Raw genomic sequence first — 18,389 nt, 5'->3', positions numbered from 1 at the left:
ATAATTGTCTAAGTATAATATAAGTAGCCCAGTTCGCATTTATAAAAGTTAGTCTACCTGATGATAAGAGTTATTGGTGGTCTACTTACACAAATAAAACTTCTGGACCATAAAAGATTATATCTAGCAACAAATTTCCAGGAACAAAAGTATGTTTATCGGCTGACTTGAAATCCCATAGTGTCTCCATAGACTTCAAACCTATTCTTTCCCCCCCTGGTTTTCAGGCACAACGCTGATTCTGCCTGGAGAGGAGGGGTGAGGAGCTCAGGAAAACTTCCTCCCCGTCTTCGGGATTCCGGTAATGAGATAGCAGTTTCACACGGTGCCTCAAATAGGAACCAGCTGGCTGTTAGCACTGCAAGCCCAGTTCAAAAGTGTTTGCTTTTGCATATGACCCTTTTAGAGGGGGCTTGAGGTCTGGGGGCGGGGGGGTCTTTGTTTATTGTCCCTTACTCTGCCCTACCCCCGCAAGGCCCTAGACTGCACTTCCTCGACTTCATCTGCTTCCACCGATGGTTCTTGTGATATTTCTCAGAGCGAGCGATAAAGTGAAATGTCACACTGGAAACTTGCATTTTGCATTCCGGTTCTTTAGTTTCTTGATGAACTTGAAGAATTTCTGCCTCTTCTTTTAGCTGAAGTTCCCTCATGCTCATTAAATCTTCAGCAGGCAGACTGAGAACCTGGGGTTCCCATCCCAAAGCTTGCACCTGTGACATTTTATCGTTACCCCGAATTTATTCACCCACATGAATTTTTAAGCTTTGAATGGTACCTTAGGTGTGGATTTCGCCCCCTCTCTGCTTTTAAGGATGGACTCAGACTGAGTTGAAGGGGCCAGAGAAATCCCGGGGGAGGCCTTTTGGCTCAGGATGGCTCCGTGACGAACACCCGTTTGGTCGACTCTGACTTCCTAGCACGCCGGCCAGCCTCAACAGTGAACACTTGTGCTCCCCTTACATCCTGCATTCCTGTGCAGCGCCGCTCCGCCAAGCCGGTTCCAGGTAACCTGCTGTTGGTTTGTATGCTCCTGGCCCTGGTCCACAGCGCCCGCTGCCATCTCTCCAGCTGTGTCGTGTTTGGATGTCTGATCTGAAGATGTGTGTGTGTCTGTGTCTGAGCTTTTGGTTTTTTTTTCCTCTATTCTTTGTCTGTCAGCCTCTGATGTCCTTCTGAACATGGCTGATCCAACTCCTCTCATTCCATTCCAAGAGCAACTCGGTGATCTAGAACTGAAGAGTCAATAGATAAATTATCCCCCCCCCCCATCTCTCTCTTCCCTCCCATTCTCCAAACGTAATGTTACTAGCAGGGGTTGACTTACCATAAGATAAGTGGTTGACTTAGGGGTTGACTTACCATTGTCCAAAAACTAGCCCCCCCCCCCAAAAAAAAAACAAAAAAAAACAGAATTTCCAGAGGTTGTGTGTAAGGATATCAGATAATACAATCATTTAAATTATAGCTACACATCTTTTATTTGCATATTTTAGAGACAGTTTTCAAGATAGGCAAAGTTGCACCCCCCCCCCCCTTCCAGTTGTAATGGACTATTCCTACTTTGAGGCTTCAAAATTTTGCGAAAGTAGGGTCAGTCCCTGGAGCAATTGGGGGTTAAGGGTTTTGCTCAAGGGCCCAACCATGAAATCACTCTGCTGACCGCAGGACCTGAACCAGCAACCTTCAGATCAGAGACACAGCATCCTAACACACCGAAGCACACACCGCCTCCAGTGTCGATTAATTAACGCAGTGTGAAGTGTAAGGAAGCATTTTTGTTCGTTGCTTGGGGCAGTGACAGTCCTGGGAAGGGAAGGTGCCGATCTCCATTCAGACAATCTCCAGACAGCAATTTTTGGGGACTTTTTTCTGCCTGAAGGAAGTGGACGTCACGGAGTGAAGTGCACTATTAGAAAAGCAGACTTAAATCCATTATTACAAAAGGATAAAGGATGCAGAGTTGGTGAACATCGCTGTGCTTTGGAATCGGCCTTGTGTATGTCACCGTCTGAGTCTCGGAGTCAGCCCGACATCTACGAAAATCGAGATCTCACGTCTGCAAAAAAGGACTGGAATAATTACAGGATGTGCTAAATCTGTATGAAGGAGCAAACATTTGTGGCGTCGTGGTTCTTCGAGGAAAATTTCTACTTTGAAAAGTATCTTCGGACCAATTTTTTTTTTTTCTTAATTACAGGAGCCCATCGTAGTCAAAATATGCCTCTGATTCGGAAGGCAAGAAGGGGATTTGGGGAATGGAAGCAGGGCTGTACATATATAAAGCTCAAAGAGCCATAAAAAGCAGAGTCACGAGATGCAATGTGCAAAATGAAACCCCCCATATTGTTTGAAATCGAATTTTTTGAAGCCTGAAAGAGGTTCTTAAACTGTTTTGCACCTGATTAATTAAACTGATATAATCTGATGAAAGGCGGCCTTTCCGGCTGGCCACCCATGCAGCGTAACCCCTAACATCGTCTAAGGCACTGACCACCCCTGAGGCCCCAAAGCCTTCTGGGAGTCTGTCTCAGTGACTCCCGTGACATGGCATGCCAATCCACTATAAGATACCGGACAAAACGCTAAGACATCCATCCCCAGAAAGACTTCACCCCCAACCAGGGAAAACTCTAAGGGGAAAAAAATGACATGTCAGAGGATAAAGTGGTCAATGTATCAGAGACAGCAAACACAGTCAATAAAACTCTTTGCACATCATAAACACTGTTAATTGCCGAAAGGGTGAAGCAGTAATTCAAAGAGAAAGTTATAAAATTCACCTTGAGCATTTTCCTCACCATAGAAACCCATTAGGAAATAGCTTGAACTTAATGTATTAAACATTTTTACTACATTTTGACAATAAATGAAGCCACCTTAAGCTGGTTAATGCTCCTTATAAAGTGTGTTTTCATGCAAAGGAAAAGGCTAATGGTGATTTTTTTTTTTTTAGTTTTCTCTTTGGATTCCAGTTTCATGCCTTTCACAATGCAGTGTATTCACGTTCAGCAAAACGTGAGCAAAATTTGGTTTTCCTGTGTGGCTGTTTTGCCACAGTACGCTTTTTGTATCTATTAGCATGCTCTAGAACATAAATGGACTTTGGAAACTCTGGCCTACAAATGCCAATGATACATGAGTGTTCGCACACAGACCTTTCAGAATGCCGTTCAGCTAACACGTAACAGTGACTATTTTTATTGCACTGGCTCATCTGGTTGTGTGGAGGCATTCTCTCTTTGGAGCTGTCTCTGGTTCCCTTCCCTCCACGTTTCCCTCCTCAAGCCCAGTTTGTTTTGGAGGCTTGATGTATATCCAATTTATTTATGGTATAGAGTGATTACTCAGCGGGATAAATGCTAGATGTCGCTAAAGTTCCCACTAAAAAGCAAATAAAGACGCAAACCCTGGTGTCCCTCAGAGCCGGGCGCTGGAATCCCAAACATCCCTCACCAGTGTGGTCCAGCCCTGGGCGTGTAAGAGAGATCTCACAAGGGGTCAGACGCCCAGCCATGACTGCTTTCAGAGTCTACTGCAATTTCCTTTGGGATTAATAAAGGGTCTGTCTTATACAAGCTGTCATAAGAGAACTTTACAACACTTATAGTATATATACACATTTTACAGTATGTATACATTCATATATTATTAACTGTATATATTTAAAGAGTGTAGTTTTACATTTCTGAAAACAAATAATGTTATCTATGTCATTCTAGAAAGCCAGGCTATGATTTAAAAGTATAAAATTCCATAAAAAATTTATGTCATAACGTTTGCCAGCGTTTCCATGGGATAAAATTCTTAAATCACGCTCGGTTGTGTTCTGTTCCATTTGTAAAACTGTTGACTGATATTTGGAACTTAACATCATTGCCCAAAAAAACGAGTGGATTTTAAAGAGCCGCTTATAAAACAAAATGAAAATGGGACACGAAGCGATACTTTCCCTGCCCGTCGGAAAGCTGGCGCTTGCAGCTTCGATCGACCCCTCAACGCCATGTTTCAGATCTGCTGTGTTCTCGCTCACCCCCCCCAGGCAGGTCCGGATCTACCCTCTCAGGGGTCCTAGGCAATGCTTTACTTGGGTGGCCCCCCCATAGAGAAAACTGATGCCAATTTCACTTTCTCTAAATGCAGGAAATTCAGGGCAAAGGCAGGCACATAATACTCTAATAATGAGGGCTACATGAGGGATAGGTGCAGCCCAAAACAATTAACTAAATAAAAGGATCACAGATTACAGGGAATAGGTGAAGGTAAACAGGAATTAGAGTGGATGGGGGAATACTGACCCTCCATTTTGACAGACCTCTCCATCACCCCATAGCCTGCAGTTCTTTGAGTCAGGAAGAAGCTAACAGACTGGAAAAAGATTTTTCCAATGATATATCACAAGCCCCAATTTCTCTTAAAGCTATGCAGCACATCAGCTTCATGGTGCTGGTCACTCTGATGATGGGGACAAGTGACCATTCAGCTATGGGGCACACTGGGAATGACTCTTAAAACTTAAGATAAAAAGCCAGGAATGGAATTAAGCAGAAAACAACAACGATTAAATACAGACACTTTTTATACTTTGATTTGCTGTTTTCAAGACTGAATATGAAGGCAGCGTGGGAAAAGCTGGGGACACGTCACCATCCCTGAACCGATCAAGAAAAGATCAAAAGGGCCTGAGCTTTCAAAATAATGCATTTGACCAGGGACAGAAGTCTCCAGTTTAAGTCTGCTTAAACTACCAAGGGAAACCCACATTAGCATGTCTGTGAGCATGAGTTTGTGTACAATTCGAGTTCATTTGTCCATGTAAGTAAAACTTTTAGAAATCTCTTTTAGAGATTGTAAGTATTTAAACTAGGACATGTTTGGGCATGCTTGTGTGTTTTAAGCATTTTATTTTGGGATGGTCTGATCGCTAGTGCTATTTTTGAAAAGGGTACGTAGGCTTTGGGGTAAAATAAAGTGCATTAGTGATTGTTGGCTATTTTCTGGTGAGGAAGAGGAGGAGAGGAGTGTGCAGAAGGTCTCAGTCCTCCTCCACGCCATGAGCCCCTCCAGAGAGTGGAGCTTGGCTGAGTGACAGTGTCAGTCTGTGTCTGCTGGGACATGACATTGTTTTACAGCCAATAGGATGGACTAAGTCACTGGTGCTCACAGTGTTCCCAGTCTGATGGCTAAACTGGCCCCACTGGGGCATACCCAGGTTACCCACGGGGGCTGACACTGGCATGAGTCATTGTCCATTTTCAGAAATATTCAGAGAATGACAAAACAGTCCATACTTTAGCTGAACATACACTGCCCGGCCAAAAAAAAAGTCGCCATTTGAATTTTTCATTGGACCGCCTTTAGCTTTGATGATGGCGCACATTTGTCATGGCATTGTTTCCACAGGCTTAAGCAACATCTCACCCTTTATTTTAATCCATATTTGCATTAATTTCTCACCGAGATCCTGTATTGACAAGTGAGTTGAACCACTCCGTAAAGCCTCCTTCAGCACATCCCAAAGACCTTCAATGAGGTTAAGGTCACAACTCTGTGGTGACCAAGTCATGTGTGAAAATGATTCCTCATGCTTCCTGAACCACTCTTTGACAATTCGAACCCATTGAACGTAGGCATTCTTGTCCTGGAATATACCCATGCCAACAGGGAAGAAAACAATCCATTGATGATGGATGGAGGTGTAACCTGGCCATTCAGTAGATTCAGGTACTCAGCTGACTTTACTTTATTGCTGCATAATGTAGCTGAGCTCTAATAATGATCCAGTCATTGGCTTTTAAGTATTTGCTGATATAAATTCAAATGGCGACTTTTTTTTTGGCCGGGCAGTGTATAAAGAACTAAATTCTGGCTTTTAATCCCATTCAAAGACATATTTAGCACCTTAACTGATACTTTTCATGTTATTTAAGATTATAAGTAACATCTAATTTCATAAACATATACTGAAAGATGTTTTTCTAGAAAATTCCAGTTCTGTACCTTTGTCAGACATGAAACCAATCCAAATCTTTCACTGCTGTATGGTACCCCCCCACACCCACATGTACTGTAGTGAGTGCATCAGCCGCAGCTTCACGCTACACCTTTCCCAGCTTAGTTAAGTTAATACAGTGTGTCCCTTCACTGCACTCCCTTCAATGTGTCCCTTCAGTGCGTTTGCTTTAGTGCATCCCCTTCACTGCAGCTCTTCAGTGTGTCCCCTTCAGTGAGTCCCTTTCACTGTGTCCCCTTCAATGAATCGCGTTCAATGAGTCGCCTTCACTGCATCCCCTTCTGTGCGTCCCTTTCACTGCATCCCCTACAGTGCATCCCCTTCAGTCCCCTCTGCATGGCAGCAATTCGGAAAAATTCCCTCCACATTTGCCATTACAGAAAGCAAACTGCCCTTGGATCCAATGAACTCTCTGTAGAAAAAGTAGGAAAAAAGGAAAAAAGAAGTGCGAACACTGCAGGGGGAAAATCCAAGATGCCTGGAGAAGGTGGGAATGGTTATTTGGACCCAGTGCGGAGGCTGGTCTTAAACAGCAGCTATTACACAAACAGGAACACCTCCGCGTCCACATGTTTATGCAGCTCAGCACCAACAGAAGGAGGGGTGTGTCGTACGTTATGCCAGACAGAGCAGGTACTGTGGTGCTAAAAGGGGGGTCTGTGGGGGGACTAACGCCTCACTGTCTCCTGTGGGAATCCCCCCCCCCCCACAAAGCCAGAAATAAAAAGCCCTTTTTTTTCCCAAAAACTCTGAACCGTTAGGTGCTGCCTTCAGTATGTTAGTCTGGCAATGATTGTGGGAGTAAGTACACTTTATATTACATAAAATTATAAATGTTTCTTTTTCTGTTCATGCACTTCAATAATAGTGCCTAAATGTTACAAAAAAGTTTTGAAATTTTAAAAGGGGAAAGAACATTCAAGTTGCAAATATCAAGGAAGTAAGCAATGTCCATCCATTATTCTACTTATTGTCCTATTCATAATAGTTACTGTAGCATCATGAGAATTAAGCAACACGGTCATGGAATAAAGATCAAGGATCGAGGTTTTTTATTTGTCATTATGCAAGTAGATTTCACAAATACAACAAGTTACTAGCACGCCTCCATAATGGCATAGATATACATACAAATATACATAATATAACACTCAACAAAGTACTAAATAAATACTACAGAAACGATATCTATGGCATTGTTTTCACAGCTGCTCTATCAATATAATCAATATCAATATAATGTTTTGGGTTGGTGAGGTAACATTTTAATACACTTAAATTCTGTATGTATTTTAAATACATTATCTAGCAAGTGACTAGCAGGGAACCTTCTTGATCACTGCAGATCTGTATTCTTATTTGTATTTTTATATGCATCTTTCATAGCCCCTGACACTCTACAAACAGCGGCACGGATCTGATAATGAGCCGTTCTTTATTCCGCTGCTGAGACACAACTGAAGTTATTTCTCTTACTGGGTAGATCAGGTCAGGCCTGTTTATCAGGGACGTTACGGAGTCCATTTGGGACCAGGACGGGCAATAAGGTTACTTCATGTGAAGAAATGTTTTCTTCTCCATTTGTATTAGCATGAGTAGATGGATAGATGCTTCATTAATCCCCTGAGGGAAATTCCAGCAGACCTGGCAGTGCTTGTTTTTCACATGCTCCACCTTCGCAGCCTTTATTGATTCTGATCCTGATTCTGATTCTGATTCTGATTCTTTACAGGGGGACAAGGGCCTTGCTGAAGGGCCCAGGAGATGATAGTATGGAGTATGGAGACCTAACTCACTCAGCCACACACCCCTTGGTAGGATTAACCACAGGCTACCTCTTTATAGTTATTTGTTTTAAATTACATTTTATACATTTCTAATTACAGTGGTACCTCAGAACTCGAACTTAATCCGTTCAGAACTCTGGATCGAATCCTAAAAAGTTCGGGTTCTGATCGACTTTTCCCCATAAGAAATAATGGAAAACCAATTAATTGGTTCCTGGCCCCAAAAAATTACACCTAAATATGTTTTTTTTTAGCATTTAAACACAAAATGAACCGGATAAAACAAGAAGAGCATATACTGTACTAAACACATCTAAGGACATTTATCAAAACAGTAATTTGTAAAGTAAGAAAATAAATGTATCCAAACAATGTGTCCTGCCTCGATCGTCCGCTCCTTCCGTGTGCCACGCCCCTCGTTAACCTTGTGTGGAATCCCCGTGTGATCAGCTGTTTCTGGTTGTTGTCATTAGTCCTCTGTATTTAGTCCGCGCTTCAGTTTGTTTCCCCAGTCCTGTCATTGTATTGTCCGTTTGCGTTTTGCCTGCCTTACCTGTAATTAAACCCCGTATTCCCCGATACCCTGACGTCTGCGCCTTTGTCTCCGTTCCAAACCCACTCGGCACGACAATATTATTATAATTAAACGTATTAATGGTTTATTATTAATATTAAAATAATGAATAAGAAATCTTTATTTTTAAATGTATTTTATTATATAATAATAATTACTGTTACTGTCTATCATTGTCTAAATGTATTTTTCCTGTCTAAATATATGTATTCAGCTAATGTAAACATGCACGATGCTATTAAGAAATTCGAGTTCTAATGAGTTTGAGAACTGAGGTACCACTGTATATCTTATAAAGTTATAAGAATCTGTCTCTCTCTAAATATCCCTTTATGCTTGACTTTACGCCTTGCACCCCATCCGACGTGTTTCCTGCCAGGGTTTCCCAGGGTGGGCACCCGGCTCACCGAAACAGATCGGCAGTTATGGAAAATGGGTGGATGGATGGAATGCAGCTACACGTAATTCAGGTTCCATTATGGATCACCCAGAACACAGAAGATCTATGGCTCATAGACTCTAAATTAACACTAAAATTACTATTGAGCCTTTTTAATGAAGATGCCTCCCCCATCGTTAAAAAGCAGCATCAGGGGTTTTTTTTTTCTCAGCCACCAGAGGCAGAAGAAGCCTGGACTTTAAGAGGAAGTTATTATTGTCATTCATTATAAACAGAAAGAGGTGCTCCTGAAATATCTGCATATTTGCGGGTGCCCAGTGTTTTCTTAGTGACTACACCTCTGCATGTGATGGTGTTTATTTTATTTTTATTCCTGGGGGGTCAGTCACGCCTCAGGCTAAGCTCTAGCTGTCTGGTTCTCCACACAGACAGTGCCCTATGCCCAACCCCCACCCCCCCCCCCAACTTTGAAACTAGAGACACAGAGTGTGCAGTCGGTAATCCAGACCATTAGCACGGGAACCAGACATAAAATTACTACGCCCACCCCCCCTCCTCCCCATAATCCTAAGCAGTGGTTCTTTCCTAAAGGGGAAGTAGAGTAAGCAAATCATAAAATGATCAGCAGTGGGACCAAGGATAACCTTGTGGTAATAAAATGAGTGAACGAAATAAAGCAAAAATCAAGATGGAGGGAATTACTGTTAAAGCATTGTAAGATAGTGAACCTTTATGACATGCTCTTTGACATGTTCTCCCCGACAATAGTGCTCTTCTGTAGCATTGAATACAAGTTGAGCTGCAGACACACAAAAGACGACAATCACAAATACGATCGTGGCCTAACAGTGGCTGACAGGGTTATCAGGGCTAACAGTGGGATTTATGTCGAGACTGTAGCGGCGACAGAAATGCAGAGTAGGGAAAGGAGCCCCATGCTAATTTGACCTGCTAGACTGCTACTTCAAGATGTGCTTTTTGTACATAATCAAAAACAAAACACGTCTGTTCTTCAGTACCTTGCCTAAAGCATTCATCGCTACTGCAGACAAATGTGTGCTAAAAAATGTATGCTTTGAATGGGTAGATTTGTGCCTTCGAGCTAGGTAATGTTGTTGGGTGTGTGTACAGCTCTATACACATATAAAATTATGTCTGCATAATTTGGACTAATTGAAGCGGCGTTCCTTCACTCAGACTGATTATAGTCCTTAATGAGCATCCTGCGTTTCAATAAACATTCTCTTGAAGAATGAGCTATCGTGGTCGCCCCTGTACATGTTTGCTTTACGAACATCCAAACAGTGCTTGAAGTCTCGCACGGAAAATACACACTGAAGGCTTTTAATGTGCTAATAAAGATGGTATCAGACGGGACTGAGAGGCACACAAGTCTGCTCGGTTTATAGGTTCTTGGTGGAGTTCTGACACTTCAAAACGCCCCTTTGTTTATTCATGTCCAAATCTCTGCTCAAATACTATTCTGTGCCTGTTGGGGTTGAATGAAGTTTGTCATTTTTAAGCTTGATAAATACGAGCATTACGCACATCCGCATTCACACAAAGCTCGGGGAGTGTCCTCCCATTTCCACTATTACGTCTAACTCTCCCCGGCATCAGTAAATCTGGACAGATTGCCACACCATTCACTGAGCTCACTTACTTTTGAATTAATGCTAAAGACGTCATTTCAGCCAGTACCGTATTAGATGTGTTGAAACAGACAGTGCAGTAAACACACATATATTTTCTTGGTTAAGCCAGAAGCTCCAGTTAAATGTTTTCTCAACTGGAGGAGAGCAATGTTCTCAATGTGCTCAAATGTGGGGAGAGCAAACAGGGCATAAGGGGCATTTAGTCAGACTAGAGCATCTACCTTGATGCGAATCTGAGTGCATCTCAGGCTTTACTATGAATCGCACAACGGCATCTGTGGTCTGGGAGTATTGCTAATTAAGGGTGAGGGGGTCTCAATGAGGGCGCCCTCCAGTGGCCCATGGTACAATGGCGACTTGGGTTCAATGGCACACTCCTCCCCTGGAGCGAGTGAGAATGTCCGAGGTGTGTTACCCTAAACCACGCCCTAGACCGATAACAATTACTACTGAAGTACAAATGAGGAATAAATATAAGAATTGCTTGAGATAAAAGATGTGTCACTATTCACTAACAATACTCAGACGGGACTAACATTCCATTGACTATGCTAACATTACTCAGATGGGACTAACATTCTGTTATTTTAACATTCCACAGACAGAATTCACATTCCGCTGACTATGCTAACATTCCTCAGACGGGACTAACATTCCAGTGACTATGCTAACATTCCACAGACGGGACTAACATTCCAGTGACTATGCTAACATTCTACAGATGGGACTAACATTCCAGTGACTATGCTAACATTCCACAGACGGGACTAACATTCCAGTGACTATGCTAACATTCTACAGACGGGACTAACATTCCAGTGACTATGCTAACATTCCACAGACGGGACTAACATTCCAGTGACTATGCTAACATTCTACAGACGGGACTAACATTCCGGTGACTATGCTACATTCCACAGACAGAATTCACATTCCGCTGACTATACTAGCATTCAATAGTCAGCACTAACATTCCCTGGACTATACTAACACTGCACGGACGGGACTAAAATTCCTCAGACCATGCTAACATTTCACAGACAGAATTCACATTCCGCTGACTATGCTAACAATCCTCAGATAGAATTCACATTCCACTGACTATACTAACATTCCAGAGACTGAACTAACATTCCACAGACGAAACCAACATTCTGCTGACTATGCTAACATTCCAGAGACGGAACTAGCATTTCGCTGACTATGCTAACATTCCATAGACAAAACTAACATACCACAAAATATACTAACATTCCACAGACTATGTTAACATTTCACAGACAATATCAACATTCCACTGACTATGCTAAGATTCCACAGACAGAACTAATATTCTGCTGACTATGCTAAAATTCCACAGACACAACTAACATTCCGTGGAATATGCTAACATTCCACAGACAACACTCAAATTCCGCTGACTATGCTAAGATTCCACAGACAGAACTAAAATTCCACTGACTATGTTAACATTCCACAGACAGAACTAACATTCCACTGACTATGTTAACATTCCACAGACAGAACTAACATTCCACTGACTATGTTAACATTCCACAGACAGAACTAACATTCCACTGACTATGATGCCCAAAGATGAAATCAGTATTTCAAATGTGTTATTCATTATTTGTTCCTTCTGTAGTTCCTTCAGTAGATCACAAAGTTTTACAGAAGTAACAGACACAGTAACAAATATAGTGAATAGCTGAGATAAAAGATGCGTCACAATTCATTAATGATGAACGAACAGGAGATCAGCATGTAAGTAAGATTTAATTTGTGGTTTATCAATATATAAAACATAGCATAATACTACAATAATTGTGTCCCTTCAAGCAAAGTGTTACCAAGGAGAGTAAAGGTATTTGGGCCATTTGGATTTTCTGCACTGACAAAATTGCATGGTAATGAAAATCCTGAATGTTTTAATTGTGATTTGGTATCTGGGTAAGTTTTGTGGGGGCAACACATTCCGTCTCCATATTCACATTGTCCTTCCACCACACACACCTCTCCCTTATCATCCAGGCCGTCATTCATTTTCTGGAGACACAATGAGCCAATGGCAGTTCTGGGAGGGAAACAGCACATACAGCACACCTTTTAATTTTTTTTCCAATTTTTATAAACGTTATAAACATGAAGAACAAGCACAGAGCATCACAGACAAAAATAGGGCGCAAATTTTAAAGGCCGTGGTAGAAATAAATAAATCAGGCAACAGTGGAGCAGAGAAAAAAGAACTGGTCTGCCCCCCCGGGCATGATAACCTGACACACAGAAGCACAGGATGAGCGTAAACACAGCTGCCAGACTGTCCCTGCTTTCCTGCTTTTAGCTGCAGCTTTCCAGCCCTTTTACACTGTCCGACCGAGAAGCTGTGTTTACTTTTGTCCTGTAGCTTCTCGTCATTAACCTCGAGGTCTGAAACAGGCTACAATACTGTTTGTCCAACAGGCGGCCCTGATTCAGAGACACGTGACCACACACCAACAGGACCATGTGGCTCTGGGGCCTCCGCGTGATTAAAATCACTACGTCTGCCCAAGAGTGGCTGCTCTGGGTCATTCCCCTAAAAAAAATGTGGCTTAAATCAGAGTTCTAGCACATCTCTGGAGGGAAGCGTGTGTGGAAAATTATAACTGTATCAGACTATACCAGAGCATAACTGCAACTTTTGAATTTTTTGAAGTAGTAAAAAATGTAGCATGGTAACCTTAGACTCAGCCTGTAATATTGCCACAGTTATTTGGGTTTCTTAAAATGATTTTTTATGGTGGGGGGAGGGGGGGTTGACATTAAATACTTCAAGTATACTAGTCCACTTAGAGAAGTTACAGTGCTTAAGGGATGCATTGGCATTAAAAATGCTAAGTCAACAGTATTACAGTGCCAGCCAGTTTGTTTGAAGGCAGGTTGCAGTGCAGTGCATTGGGCAGGTGCCAGTGGTCATTGTGGTGGAGGAGGGGGGTTGGGTTGAGAAGGGTGTAATTACCCATAACTGGCATAAACATCACTGCTGCATCCAGTGTCCAGCTGTGGTAGATTAAATCCTAATTAGTTTAATTGAAATGTCCTTTTGTAATCGGGTTAAGTGGGCTTTGTGGATTCATATTGTTAAAGGCCGCACTGGGAAAAATGGAATCGAGAGACAAAGGCAGTGGTTCATATTTTCCACAGGGGGGTGCTGTTTCACCAAATCCGGGAGCTGTGTGATTTGCAGCTTTGATATTCAATTCACATTCACAAGCCAACACCAAAATTTGTATCAAAATCATTAGAAGATAATTTTTTAATAAGATTAAAAGATAAATCAGTCACTTAAATAAATCCATATGAACATGCATCGCATTATTTGATGCAATGGTTTGGGTCTGACATGGTTTTGATTTTCGGTGGTTTTAGTGAGGGAGTGTTTTATTCTGTGTCCTTATTTGTCACTGTATTTTCCCAGGAGTTCATTACGTAAAAAGCCCTTTATTTTCGAGAACACTGTTCCTTTGTCTTGTGCTGTGTTTCCTCGTGCCAGTGACCTGCTTCACCCTTTTTTTCCCCTCAAGTTCACAGAATTCCTGCTTTTAGTGACACTCGGTACAACCCTGGACTGAGGCACCTTCATCCGAACCTGCGGAGAGGTGAAGAGGAAGATGAGCCCGAAATGAGCGAGGCAGCCGACGTGAGGCGCTGTGGGAGAGCAGCAGCACCAAGGTCAACGGTGATGTAACACGGCAAGACCGTTTATCGAGGTGGGACACAAAGCACAGCACCTCTGAGCAGATGGAGATGCGGTAAGTAAAGATTACCGCAGTGCAATAGCTGTTCACCTAATGGTAACGTTCCTCTCAGAGAAGCTCATACTGCCACCAACGTTACTGCTTGTGTGACTGCGGAACAGCACGTGTAAATTAGAGCACGACCCGAATGAGCGTGCGTTCATCCATTGGTGCTGTCCCTGCATGGGCGACCGTCGTTAAGGCCACAGAAAGCCCTACCTGCAAGCACAGCCCTTGGTCAGTGCTGAGGAGCCGGCTGGACCACTGACCATGACGCTCCAGTTTGTACCGTCCTCCTCTAGCACCCCAGGGTCCCACTAGGGGACTAATCCCTCTAATTCCCCGTCCACAGCGAAGCACGACCAAGGCTGAGTATGATAAACCCATGGAATACATGGTAGTCAAGCGATATTCAGCATGTAGTCCATCCACATCCTCGTTCCTCCTCGCTTTATCCCCTGAAGGTTCAGGTGGCTGCTTGTGGAAAAGGGCCGTCCTGCCCCCTCCCCACTCTTACAAGGTGAGCCCCTCCTGCATGATGCATTAGTTGGCTACTCTCGACTACCAATGGCCGGTCCCTCTGCTGACGGGACCTGGTCACCCTCTAGACCCCTGGAGCCTTCATGTCCTGGTGCAGTTATGAAAGACCTGCCAACCCACCACCATCCACCCTGCACCCCCCCCCCCCCATCCCATCAGCCCTCCTCCAGTCCTGACACCCCCCCCCACCCATGGCCCTGCCCCCTCACAGCATTCCTTTCGGCTGCCTTACAGAGGGCCATTGTGCGACTGGGACCAAGAGCCCACAGTCAGAGTACTCAGTACATGACCATTGGGATCACCTTAGGATGCCAACGACTGGGTGGGAGTGGGGGGGGGGGGGGTGTACAGGAATTTATTTTCATCTCCATTCCCTCACGCTTCAACCAAGAACTGGCACGAATCCCTCTTGAATCCTACCTTCTTCCATAGTTAGGCCCAGAGGGTCCTTCCAAAAAAAACTAGTCATTAAAATAAACCTGAATTTATGAATGAAATTGTGAATTAGGAGTTGGTGGAGGGGCATGTTGTGATGCTGCTGATAAAATGAGAATTTAAATGCAAAAGCACAGATAGATGTGTGGTGTCCAAATTCATCCCAGTGCCTGGGTTTTATTCCCACCTGCGACGCTGCACAGTGTCTGAATTTGCCGCGTAAACATGTAAAGGTCATTTGAACTCTACAAGGGCCCTCCGAGGCCTGGTGATCTACAGGCTAAATGCACGGTTTAGCCTGCGTGCCGTGTGCACTGGTCCTGCACTGGTCCACCTGGTCGACCTACATCTCCAGTCTCTAACAGGGGTGAAGCTCTTGAGAAAGTTCTTTCCCATTCCAGCACAAATGCCCAGGCTTACGTTACAGAGATTAGAAATAAGAGCTGCGTTGTTTTTTTCTACCCCCGTCTCCTTCTTCTGGCACCAGGTTCTCAGTGCCCCCCTGACATTCAGGACAGCTCGAGCATTAAGATGGAGAACTTCTGCCCACTGCCCCAGTGATATATAGGTTAATCAGCTCAGTGTGTCCCTTCCTGGGCAGCATCTGACTGTGGTGATTGGCTGCGTCGCACTTTGGCTTTGTGGCAGTGCCCAGCTCCACATCACCTTGGTTTGCATACCTAACCAACAGCAGATGGACATTATGTCCACACTCGCTCTGCCTGGCACCGGTGAAAGCATTCCAGAGACACTTAGAGTGAGAGGGGAATTAATTGACTTGTACCTAAACTCCCTTCTGAGTGTCTCAGTAGATTGGAAAAAAAATGTATCAAGGACCCATGAAGAGACTGGCTTTGCCTTGTATACTGTGGGGGGTTGAGGGCGGGGTGCAGAAATATTCCTGCTAATTAACTTCCCTTCCTCTATCTCTGCCCTGTAGCTGGAGATTCTCAAAAGAAGGATCATCATAAAATGAAGAAATTAGCTAGTTTTGTATCTTGGGGTCAACACTATGTGTTTAAGTAAAAAGCCTGGATTTGCGCAGAAGAGCTCGCTTAGAGAGACAATTTGTTTCACTGCAGTTAGTCTTTGAATGGGAAATTTAAGGCAATGTTTTCTGTAATTATTAATTAAGAATTAACCTAAATATTCAATGTAAACACATGAACAATGTCGAATCAATATGTGTCTACAGTAAAGACATGTTAAGTAAAACCGATTTGGGTAGAGAGCGGTGAATAATATTTTTGGCAGATTCTCTGAGAGTCTACAGAGGCCTGGGTGTCTGGATGGGTGTCTTTGTCTTGTACCTGCAGAAACCAGCTAACATCACCTGGATTGGAGCATGAAGGCCATCCCACATTGCTGGGTGAGAGGCAGCAGCCTTCAGGCAAAGTGCCCTTGCAATCAGCTCCCACCACAGGCGCCACCAGGCATGAGCCTCCCGCATCCTGCTTAGGGAATTCCAGCAAACCATCCCCCCGTTTTTATGACGATACCCACGAGGTGAGGTCATCCCAACTCACCATGCCGATTTCACATGGCTACCCTGTGCTAACCCGCCCCCCCCCCCAGGTGTCTAGTAGAAGTTGGACTTCTGTGCTTCGTATGAAATGAGTCACAGTCTTGTCACATGTCCAGAGGGCAAGAAGGACACAGCAACACTAACCTGTAGTGTTGTTCAGCTCTGTAGCTAGTGATGTGTCCCTTTTGCAAGCCGGGGGTCGGAAGAAAACTTTTAGTAACTGGCTTTGTGCCTGTTCAGTAGCCAAAAATTTAATGGGGGTTCAAACCCCTAATTTTACTATGTGGTTACATGCCTGCTGTTGTTGGCCCCCTGATGTGTTACAATATATTTGTTGCTTACTTGTATGATTTCTGGGGGTAAATGATTTTTGACCATTTTTGACTTTGTTTCCAAAAAGTTCCTGTGCTAAAAATCCACAGATGTGAGTGAAAACTATTCTTAATTTAGCGACCAGGTTTTTTCATTCAGGCAGAATTTTGTCCTTGGGGTCCTGAGGAGTCGGCCATTTTAGCAGAAGAAATTTAGCAATGTTATGCCCCCTTTGCCACTTTTGGGTCTTGGATGTATGATATTTTGCATCCATCATGTAGCACGTACTTCTACACCAAATCTAGATGAGCCATAATCACTTCAACATCTGAAGCCTCAATAATATGTATAGCAAACTGAATTTTAAATTCAGTAAGGCCTTCTTTCGTGCTCTGGAATGTTTGTTTGCATTTGTGTGTGAGAGGGATTATCTGTTGAGGACCCTGCATGAAGGCCAATGACCGTCTCTATCAGAAACCTGACAGATGGGGTAAATGACAGGTTTATGATATTTGAACTGGTGGATTGTAACCTGCATTGCATGCTCTGAGAATGCCGTGGGAAAAGGGAGGAATGCAAGGAGGTTTTAAAGGTATGATTCCTGCAAAAAGAGGGTGATTTAAAAGTCATTGAAATCTACAATCTATTTCTTCCCATGCTACTAAGATATAGCTCCTCTAACATTTATCAGGTCCAGGAATGTTGTGAACCTTTTTCACGTACGACATTGCACAAGACATAGGGCACCCTGGACGAGATGCTCTTCCATCACAGGGCAAACAATTACTGTGGTGTCTTTTTAAATTTCAGAGACAGCATTTTAGTTTAAATCTAGTTTGTTTCAATAATGTTTTAACTGTTTTTTTTTCCAATCTGTATTTAATAAATTGGTTTCTTAATTTTTTGACTGTGGTCCCCACACAGTCTAGACTTGAGTGTGGGTGTCCTGAACTGGCACTCTCAGGATTTTTTGGGGTCATCATTTTCCGTTTGCCCCTGTCATTTCTGCCGAGGCAAGCTAAACGATCACAAATGAGGAATGTTTCCGAGTCTGGATGATCATTTTGGGGTGATGCAAGAGCATCACAGTTTTTTGGAGATGGTTAGGTTCTTGGGTCACTGTGATTTCTGACAGGTCTTCTCCTTCTGTGTGTTCAGCTGGGACAGGCATTTTAGAAATCAGCGGTGGCATGGGAGCATTCCAGAAGGTCACTTGCAATTCCCTACTTGAGCAAACATCTTAATTCACAGAGACTGGGCACTGCCATCAAACCGCCTCCGGTGAGCAGTTTTCCCATTCAGTGTCAGTGATCTTTCTCGACTTTGCTGAGTGTCCCTTGGATCCAGACAGATTTCCACCCATCACTGATCA

The 18,389-nt window shown here is 43.4% G+C and overlaps 1 long non-coding RNA gene across 1 annotated transcript; it reads left to right on the top strand.

Annotated features, from left to right (window-relative positions):
- Positions 1-234: 234 nt before the first annotated feature.
- Positions 235-7,828, top strand: LOC140592293 (uncharacterized). Its single transcript, XR_011992641.1, has 3 exons — positions 235-301; positions 815-1,007; positions 7,746-7,828. It is a non-coding gene; the product is annotated as an uncharacterized lncRNA (long non-coding RNA).
- Positions 7,829-18,389: the final 10,561 nt, after the last annotated feature.

Source organism: Paramormyrops kingsleyae, chromosome 8 (assembly GCF_048594095.1).
Source record: "Paramormyrops kingsleyae isolate MSU_618 chromosome 8, PKINGS_0.4, whole genome shotgun sequence".
Taxonomy (NCBI): domain Eukaryota; kingdom Metazoa; phylum Chordata; class Actinopteri; order Osteoglossiformes; family Mormyridae; genus Paramormyrops; species Paramormyrops kingsleyae.
Note: the sequence above shows the minus strand (reverse complement) of the source record. Positions and strands in the feature narration are given on the sequence as shown.